The sequence below is a fragment of the Micropterus salmoides genome, unplaced genomic scaffold, assembly GCF_014851395.1.
Source record: "Micropterus salmoides isolate LMB-PRFRI ecotype aquatic unplaced genomic scaffold, ASM1485139v1 Ms_hic_scaffold_1, whole genome shotgun sequence".
NCBI lineage: Eukaryota > Metazoa > Chordata > Actinopteri > Centrarchiformes > Centrarchidae > Micropterus > Micropterus salmoides.
In genome coordinates, this window is record NW_024040040.1 from 56,456,115 (window position 1) to 56,463,426 (window position 7,312).

Below are 7,312 nucleotides of genomic sequence, written 5' to 3' on the forward strand. Positions count from 1 at the left end.
CTATGCCCCCCTTGCTCAAGTCAGTGCCCCACCTGCATACTGGCTATTAAAGGTAACAGAGAAACCCAGAAAATGGATCAATTAATGTGAGGGAACTAAGAAAATATCAGGAAAATCCTACTATAACAGCTGAGCTTTATTTGTGATGAATCAGAATCACTTTAAATGATGGCAGGTGTGTAATGACTTCTAGTTAACCTGAGTTTGAATGTGATTGGTTGATTCTGAACACAGCCACATCCCCAGTTATAAGAGGGTGTGCACACTTATGCAACCAGGTTATTGTAAGGTTTTTATTTTCATTTTCCCCCTCAAAGATTTCAGTTTGTTTTTCTATTGAATTGTTCACATTATAGGTCACATTAAAGGTGGAAAAGTTCTGACATGATTTATCTTTCTCTCATTATTTTACATCGTAAGAACCTGGCATTTTAGACTTTTTCTATCCACTGTATATATATCCCTCAATATTGATGTGGTTCTCCTGGGTGGATCTCTAAACATGTGCGAGTCTGTGGGCTGTTCTTTGGGCAAATAATATGGTTGGCATCTTAAAATTAAAAGCTCTCATCTTACATGAGTCTTATGTTCTGTCAGAGCAGAACACGGTCAGATCATCGAGTGCAATAGCTTCATCCTGGATGTTGTGATGGAGTTCTGTATAAAGATGATTGCTCAACAGACTCCCCCCCCCCCCCCCATTTTAGCCTGAGTCTTTGTTACAGCTGCCTGTTTGTATGTGTTTAACCGTCATTTGTAGTGATATGCTAATCAGGCTGTGTGGCTCCTTGCTGAAGATTGGTCTGGCCCTTGCCAGCCCTGCCTATCTGCTGTTTGTCATCCAAGGATGCCGATTGGAGCGGCACTCCTCCACTTCCTCCAATCCAAAAGCTGCCTGTCGCATTGCGTGATGGTGATTGGGAGCAGTGCCCCACCACTTCCTCCAATCCTGTAGCTGCCAGCAAGACTGCTCCCCCTTCAAATAGGGTGCCATCCTGCTGTTCCAGGCAGATCTCATTCTGGTGATCAGCTTGCCTTGTTGCCACTGGTGTGATTATGATGACTCTGTTTGAGTGGAATTGTTTGTGTTAGCATTGTAGCCAATTAGTAGATTATCCTTGTGTTTGTTTTCCCCTACTTGAAGCATCAGTGGTGCACTTAAACTGTGATCTGTGTTCTCACCTCAGAAACCAGGCCAGGGTTAGTTTAGCTTTACACTCTGAGTTTGTTTGGTGTCGCTATAGCTCAGCGGAACACACTCCAGAATCTGTTGCTGGAGCCGTGACTTCGTTCATTAAAGGCAAGAAATGAACGGGCTGCTGAATTTCTGGGTCCGAAGTTGCTTAGAACGATTGGATGATGTTAAAACAGTGGTTTTATTGAGGCTAACAGATGCTAGTTGCTAACGAAGGCTAACCCTGATTCCTGAGTTCCTCCATCGAATCAACAGAAATTCTGTTTACACCAGAAATAGAAACCGTGATAACAGCTGGACTGTGATCAGTTGCTCTAAAACACAGAATGAACCATCAGAGTCTGAGGAAACATAGCTTCTTTCTTTTGATGCTGCAGAAGGTTTCACAAGAGAAAACCAGCCTACTTCTCAGCACACTTTCTCAAAGAGTTTATGGTCTCAGTCGCTAGTTTCAAGTCTTCTTCAACACAGCATGAAGTTCATTTAGTAAATTATGGTCCCATTTAGAGGAACAGAGACCAGAAAGCAGGGGAGGCTTTAGGGCGTAGCTACAAGCTGATTGACAAGTCAATACTACAGCAACGTTTCAGTTGTAGCAATGCGTATCTCTGCCCTGCTCCACCCTCTTATTCAATTATGGTCACTTCTGGTTTCCAAAGATGGTGACGGCCAAAATATCAAAGTCAAGGCATCAAAATGGCAGTCAACAAAATAATGAGCGGCATCACAGTTGCTTTGTCCACTTCTTTTTTACAGTCCACGAGTGAAGTACGTTCCAGCTTAATTTGACATGCAGTTCGATGTGAAACCATCAGCTTTGGATTGATTCTCTGGTTCAAATGAAACATAAATTGTTGCCATTTATACTTGGACAAATGCACAGATGATATCTAAGTCACATTTTCCGGCAATGACAAAGGGCAGCTGTTTGCGGTCCAACATACATGACTTATTTGTTATCATCCAACAGCGTACTTGGAAAAAGTGCCGGAAAGAAATAAAGGTTAAATGCCTCAATCAGTTATTATTAAATCTATGTGTGAACTCAAAGATTTTGCTAACACTGAAGTGTCTATTATTGAACATTGTTGTTCATTTGAAGTGTCAACGCAGCTAGAAATAGATTAGAAAATGCAACATTTAGTATCCAACATTTGTCGTTTTGCACATTAGCTTCATTACTTGCTCATCGTGACATCTTGAATCTGAGGATTAAAATTGCTTTTTTCCAGAAATTTCAGGCTTCTGCAAAAACAGCTTGATAAAAACACAATATTTTAGAGGTTGTCTTCACGGTCATCCTTATTTTTAATGCGACAACTTGCATGTTCTGTCATGACCTCAAAGCTTTCTTTGTGAGCTTTTCCCATTATATATATCTGAAATCACAAATCTCAGCTCACATTGTACTGCTTGGGAACTTCAAATGTCAGAAATGTTAAATGTTAAAATGATGAGCAACATCATGAAACCCACCCACTGGACTGCTTCATGTCTGCTAGAATTGCCTCTATAAAATGTATGCAGTGCTGCATGTAGATAAATATTGACCCATCTCTCTTTAAAGAGAATTTGGATGTGACACATTTATTAAGTCAGTTTATGGAAAGATCTTTAAAGTACAGAGTATTGTAGCTGAAGAGGCAGTCTGAAGTGTCAGGGAAATCTGATGATGCCAGCTGCAGATGGGGAGAAACTGTTTTTGTGGTGTGAGGTTTTGGCCACAGCCTCCATCCAGAAGGGTTCACACAGTTAAATTTAAGCAAGACAGTAGGCTACGCCTGTCACTCTGTGATAAACTACATTAACTACACCGATAGATGCAGGCCACTTCAACTTCACATTACCTGAAGGGTGCACGATGCAAGCAAGCAAAAGTCATATTTTTGATCAAAATGTTTAACAACAACAACTAGTCATTTAACAAAACAAGTTACATAGCTGCCATTTAATACTTATACTCATGAGTTGAGTGGTGCTGCTACCATGCCAACGTTTTCATTGTGTCAAAAGCTGTGGTCAATGTAACTCAATCTGATAGGTTAATGACATTGCTCCGTCAGTAGTGTTAGTAAGAATTTTCAGTGGCAACAAATCTGATTAAGAATAAAATTATCTTCACAGTTTTAATTTCTGGTCCTCCCCAAACAGGGATGTTTTTAAAAAAAAAAAAAAAAAGATACATGGCCTCGGCAACAACACTAACGTTAACTAAAAGTTCAGAAATGCAGACCTGGCTGTTGATTCACAGTGGGATCAGCAGTACTACCAACACTTTAATATCAGTGTAAACCATCTGATTCAATGTTGTAATTAATTAACTCAAAGAACCTTTACCTTGTGTTATGGACAGTCACCACCATGGGTGCCTCTGTCTCACCAGGATAGTGGTTGTCCAATAACCGCAAGGTCGGTGGTACTATCCCCACTGTCTGCATATCATTACATTTCATGAGCAGTTGGCACCTTAGTCTGTGCTCATCAGCGGGTGAATGTGATGTGAAGCGCTTTGTGTGGACTGAAAGCTATACAGACGGGACATGTCTCAACAACATATGATACTGCCATATGGACTTAATCGATCATTTATTGATCTGTTTTGTAATTAATTGTGCAGTTTATCTGCATGAACTTAAATCTAAAGTGAAGAAGAAGTTTGTGTGTGTGTGTGTGTGTGTGTGTGTGTGTGTTTGTGATTTGTGGACATGGTGACAGAGGTCAGAGGGTTCACTGACCCACAGAAGGAGGAGTACTTCAGGAAGAGATTCAGTGATGAAGAGCTGTCCAGCAGAATCATCTCCCACATCAAGACATCACGAAGCCTCCACATCATGTGCCACATCCCAGTCTTCTGCTGGATCACTGCTACAGTTCTGGAGGATCTGTTGAAGACCAGAAAGAGAGGCGTGCTGGCCAAGACCCTGACTGAGATGTACATCCACTTCCTGGTAGTTCAGTCCAAACTGAAGAATGTCAAGTATGATGGAGGAGCTGAGACAGATCCACACTGGACTCCAGAGAGCAGGAAGATGACTTGGCTTTTGAGCAGCTGCAGAAAGGAAACCTGATCTTCTATGACTCAGACCTGACAGAGTGTGGCATCGATATCAGAGCAGCCTCAGTGTACTCAGGAGTGTTCACACAGATCTTTAAAGAGGAGAGAGGGCTGTACCAGGACAAGGTGTTCTGCTTTGTCCATCTGAGCCTTCTGGAGTTTCTGGCTACTCTTCATGTCCATCTGACCTTCATCAACTTACAGAGTCCAAATGGACACCTGGACTTGTTCCTCCGCTTCCTCCTGGGACTTTCACTGCAGACCAGTCAGACTCTCCGAGGCCTGCTGAGACAGACAGGAAGTGGCTCAGAAACAGAGAGCAGTCGAGTACATCAAGAAGAAGATCAAAGAGACTCCCTCTGCAGAGAAAAGCATCAATCTGTTCCACTGTCTGAATGAACTGAAGGATCGTTCTCTAGTGCCGGAGATCCAAAAGTCCCTGAGTTCAGGAACTCTCTCCACAGATAAACTCTCTTCTGAGGTTACTGCCAGTGATCAAAGCCTCTAAGAAAGCTGTGTAAGTGGAATTTATTCATCAATAAACAATATCTTTCAACTGGAGAAAAAAATTACTTGTTTCCTTCTTGTTGTCTCTCCAGACTGAGCAGCTGTAACCTCTCAAAGAGAAGCTGTCATCATGTGTGGCTGTATTTTGTTGATTCAAACTTGATAGAGATGGAGAACACTCATTTATGTTTTAATATCATATTATTTTAATTACTGGTTGTATGTTTATTCCTGATTCGGTCATGATTAGTTTCCACATCTCCAACATGATTAAAGTAAAATGGCAAAGAAGAGATTATATACAGTGTAGTGCATCACCTAAATCTTAGTTTTAACATTTTAACGTAAATGTTGTTTGCCTTCTTCTTGTTGATTATTTCCTCTCCAGACTGAGTGGCTGTAACCTCTAAGAGAGAAGCTGTGAAGGTCTGTCCTCCGTTCTCCGCTCCCAGTTCAGAAGTATTAATATCATAAGCACTCGTTCAGGGACACCACCTAAATCGCTGTCCACCCAAGGCCTTTAGGACTCCTTGGGTATAGCTTAATAATGACCACAATTATCACTAGTGATCAGTTAGTTATTAATTGTTCAATTATTTTTTAGTTTTGTCAATCAGTCTCAAATCTGAGAATGAGTTCTCCGTGCAGTGACCTGGATCACTAAATAGTACACACACACACGTTCCTGTGATCAAGGTGAATATTTATATTTGTTAACTGACTAGAGTTAACACACGTGAGGGTAAATAGGGATATGAAGGAAATGAAACAACAGTGATTAAAACAACAACCAGAATGAAATCACGGGAGATAGACAGATGTAATAGGGTTCAATGTCAGTTTGGCTATTTTAGAAAGAATAGATAATAAGGAAAACAAACTTTAAATTGACACTATTGGTTTTAGGACTGAAGGACATCAAGTTGACAACATAATGTAGAGTTTGTTTGCCTTACTCCTGCCTTACTGTTTTCTTAATCATCCATCCATCCATCCATCATCAACCGCTTATCCTGCATACAGGGTTGCGGGAGCCTGTTTTCTTAATCAAAGTTGCCAAAATTAAACGACCTAATAACTTTAAACAAAACAAAACGAACAGATAAAAGAAAATTTGAAAGTCACAGATAGACTGCTCCGTGCCAGATGTGTTGCAAGGGAGCAAAGAGGAGGATCAGAGAGGAGGGAGTGCGACCAAGGTGGAGCCCTTGTGTTTTTGTTTCACTCCCCAGGGCGTGGCCCACGGTGGGAGTCACCTTTTGTCTCTCGAGGTTTTAACTTTAATCTAAAGTATTTGCGCATGTTTTAATCACATCTTTCCACAATATCACTTCTTTAAACACCATAACACAGTTATACTGTTCTTAATTTCTTAAGCATTACATAAAGGAAAGGAAATGAAAAATCGTCCGTAACGATTAGAATTGTTAGTTAAAACACCACATTTTATAGTGATAAAAGAATAAACAATAAAAGATAAATAATCACAAGGAGATGGAGTTAAGAGCAATGCAAATTAACTTTATCTTATGATTTTATACCTTTCAAATAGTCAAATAACAGGAAAAACTGGGTAAATAAAAAAACTATTTAAAATTCAAGAGGCGAGGACCTACCTACCTAACCTAACAGATTATTTAACTAAAACAAAGTAAAAAAAGCTTTTATAGCGAAGGGGGCATTCTTTGTTCATAAAATGTTATATGTTGAAGTCTCAGTTTTATGGCTTCTGACCATACGTGTGGGAGAGAACCGGGCCGAGGAAAGGGCTTTGATGTGTGAGGAACTGCAGTGTGAGGCCGGGTATCCATGGTTATTTGCCCTTTTGGTCCTCCTGGAGAGTGTCGGCAAGTCACACCTTTCGGGCGAGAGTGGCCGAAAATGGTCCCAGAATAAACATTTTAAGATTGGTATTTCTGCTTGACTTTAAGCAGAGGTTCTTATCGCACATCAAAGGCTGTGCCCTTCCTTTGTATGTGAGAAAGGCCCAGTCTTTTGGGTCAGCCAGGTCTGTAATAAAAACAGGCCTCATCTCCTCTTGGTATGAAATAATGTTTACCTTCCGTGAAGATGCTTCATGATTTTCTTGTTAATTCTTTTGTTGTTGAATTACCAAACATCACAAATTATTTCAAAGATTTTTTATAAATTTGTATTTGAACCAAAATGTACCTGAAAACTAACAAACAAAAAAACACACTGCCTCTAGTTCTCAGAGGGTTTCTGTGTGTATTGATTGTGTGTGTGCAGGCTGTCAGGCTGTCTGATCACAGAGGAAGGCTGTGCTTCTCTGGCTTCAGCTCTGAGCTCCAACCCGTCCCATCTGAGAGAGTTAGATCTTAGTTACAATCAGCCAGGAGACTCAGGAGTTAAGCTGCTGTCTGCTTGACTGGAGGATCCGCAGTGGAGACTGGACACACTCAGGTATGAAGAGGCCTGCGGCAGCCACTGTCAGCCACATGTGGTAGTTCAATAGCAACCATTCCCTGTTAATTTCCCAATAAAGGCAAACTTGTATGTAAAACTTTTGTCTGTTTTGTAGGGAAGCATGGCAG